Here is a 3,578-nt window from a genome sequence, read left to right as displayed (position 1 = left end):
GATTTTTGACGGTCTTTCGAGGTAGTCGATTGTCGTGTTGCCTTTTAAATTTTTATAAATTTAAAAAACATCTTCGTTTACCTTTTAGTGCGTCTAAATTGTACTAAGTGCATTTAAGCGTAATTTTAAATTAAATTAATTTAAATTCTTGAATTAAGTGATAGCGTTAGTGATTAGTGAGTAAGTTAAAAACGAGACAAGTTTAGTGTTCGTTCGATTAGGTAGTGCTGCGAACTACAACACCTGGGAAGCAGCTAACCCCCTGCGTTAGGAGGATTAAAATTTCTAGGTAGGCCCTCAAAAGGATTAATTAATTTTTTATTCATTTAATATTATAATATTAAATCATTTAAGTCATTTCGAAATAGTGATCATTATCATTCATTTCATAAATTCTCTCGTAACCACCAAGTTATTAAGCATCGGAAATGCCGAAAAGACCAGTAATTATTTAAATTCTTGTGCTTCGTCTTACGTCAGCTATATAAATTTTAAATAAATCATTTTCAACTTAAAATAACTCGCAACAAACAATTTCATATTTTTCAATTCAACCATCCCACCTTTAAATTACAATATTAAAAGTTCTTTATATTCTTTGCTTCTAACTTCTAAATCTGTTACGACAAATTTGAGTGAAACGGCATCAAACAAATATTCAACTACAACAAAAGTCTAAATCCAAAACCCACGGTGCTATTCAAACTGTTGTACACAGATAATTTAAGGTTGCATACACCAAAATATTACGAAATAGAAGGATTTGTTGCTAGTTAAGGATAGGTTTAGAGTAGAACGATTTCTCTTCCGCAACGCGTTAGGCGATAAAGCAAAAGAGTGTTTCTCTTTTGCGTCCAGATCAGAAATTACAGGCTCGTGAGTTGGCCATCTTCATGGGAAGAGTCGTAGTCCCCGGGGACGCTCTTCCCCAACTTTAACAAGGTCTAAGACGCGGTGGCAGGTCGTAGTTTCCGCCCGTTGTACTTAGAATGGACGTTGTAATTCCCGTCCCAACGGCAAGTACTTCCACGTACTTGCAGGCTACTACGGACGATCGAGCAGACATAATCATCCGTGATTATCTGTAATAAACTGATATCGCGACATGGCAAAGTTCTGCACAAGTCTTTGTCAAAGCTCGTGGACGGAAAACTTTAGAGAGAAATTACTTCTACATTTATTCAGATTGATTTGTAAAAGCTTGTATGTCCGGGTTTTATTCGAAATTCATTCTAGGTGTTGATCACCTGACTTTTACCGGAGACGGAATTTCGGCACTAGGGCGCAAAATTCAATGCGATGCACGTATCAAAGATTCCGCGAGCATGTTATAATCCGCCTTTGGTACAAGTAATTTAGAAACGCGTTGTCAATTGCCTAGATCCTATGAGTTCGAACAATATCATCTGAAACGTAGGTTAATTTATTTGGACATTATCGAATTAAATTAATTCATGTTAAATATTAACGTCATATCATATCAATAAAACTTTTTCGTATCACTCAGCAACTTCGAAACTATTTACTTGGAATTTCAAACGAATTGTGGTTACGACTCTGAGATATGTTTTGACGACATTACTATACAAAAACAAATAACAATTGGCCAAATTTGATCAAACTTTCATAACCATTGATTATTGTAATCCATCCAACGGAATATTCATTATTCTTGTAATAAATAACTTTGGAGGAAACTTGTGGTTTAAATTTCTTCTCCCATGCGTTTTGACACTACTTTGAATCCGGACTTGCGTTACGGATAAATCCGGAACCCTTTCTGATAAGAATTAAGATCAAATTACGATATCATTATAAGAGTGACTTCGTACATCAAAACAACACAACGTAGGTAAGTGAAATGATCATGTAGCGTATCAATTAACTAGACGAGCCAAACCATTTCGAAAAAAGAAAACAAAAGTAAAATTCAAGATTAATTAAATAAATCAATTAAAATAAGTTGTAAATCATTTAAACATCGATCAACCATCATCAATCACGGTCTCACTACAATACCCATAATTTAAAAAAAGCTTCATCACAAATGTTCAGGTTTAAATAAACGATACATAAAATTACGTGGCGCGAAAATATTAATACATAGCGTTTTTCTTTCAAAAGTAGCCAATTGATTACGTATTTGTATAACCGTAAAAAAATTGTTGATGGGTTTTTGAGTTGGGGGTGATTCGATTTTGAAATTTTTAGTTATTGGGAGCTGTTATATTAATAAAACTACTTGCATGTTGGTTACATAGTTTATTGTCTAAAAGCGTGGTTCGTGTTCGAAGGCGGACTGCGAACTGACCATAGAATAAGAGATAGATAGAATTGACTCTCCTTGTTGGTGGCGGTTGAGAGACTGCAGCGCCATCAGTAGGTGGTCGCGAGCGTAATGGCGGTAAATTTAAATGACTCCAGCCTTTACTTAGTCATAAAATATTATAATTTTTCGTAATACTTGCAAATATTTGCAACAACAGTTTTTAGTAATAAATTACTAAAAACTGTCATTACAAATATGTGCAAAGAGTACAAAAAATGTTTCATAATAAAAAATTGTAATATTGTAAAAATTTATTAATAACAGTTTTTATTTGTCATAGGTACATTCATCTTAAAATTATTGTTCTGTAATGCAAATTTACACACAGGTGATTATTTTTCACATCTGATAGCAACTTGCCGGTTTTAGCTCTTGCAAAGCGGTCTTCGGTCATTCGACGCTGTTTAGTTTAATTGACACACCGACGTGAAAGCCTCGACTTATTGGAGGATTGTTATGTTGTTATAACTGACTGAGGCTTACTGTTGTACGGTTAAGAAATACGATCTGAAAAATAGAAAAAAAATTATCTACTTAAATTCTCCTATTATTTTCCGAGAAAATTTGCTGCAATTACAAAGTTTTAAATAAAACACGAGCAAAGAAGATTAGTTTTAAGGCCTTAAGGAAAACAAAATTGAGTCGAAAATTAAGTTATGATGTCAGGATGGTGCCTTTTTCAACCTTTCAACTGTTTTACCAAATTCCATAAGAAATGCACCAAATTACTTCAATAATGAAGTAATTCTATCAGTTTTGATTGTTTTAAAGTGTTTTTTTAGGTCATTCAGAAACGCAATTTCGTGAATTTCTTTCAAAAATACTCAAAAAATTGGCTCTAAGGTCTCAATACTACTGTTACTCGCTAAATTATAAGTGATTACCTGTGTCGTTGCATCTGGTGGAACATTTATTTTTCAAATGTTGAATCTGTCCACACATTGAGCAAAAGGTTGAAAATCCAGTTTTCTTAGCAAAATTAATCACCCATTTTGCAACAAATTGCTGCTTTGTCTTGTCCTCCGGCACCTTGGATAGCCAACTGGCAATCCAAACTACATTATCCAGGGTTCTTGTATCTACTGATGGGATGTGGGAAACCAAATATGGGCCTTTTATTGTTGGTACATCCTTGTACCGAACAAACAACAGTGTTAAAGTCCCATGGCCACGTTCAATTTTCTACAGAGACAAGTTTTGTTATACGTTAATTTACTTCTATTGGTTTACCTCTCACGAATTCAAAGAG

Source organism: Tribolium castaneum, chromosome 11, assembly GCF_031307605.1.
Source record: "Tribolium castaneum strain GA2 chromosome 11, icTriCast1.1, whole genome shotgun sequence".
In the NCBI taxonomy this organism is placed as follows: Eukaryota; Metazoa; Arthropoda; class Insecta; order Coleoptera; family Tenebrionidae; genus Tribolium; species Tribolium castaneum.
Note: the sequence above shows the minus strand (reverse complement) of the source record.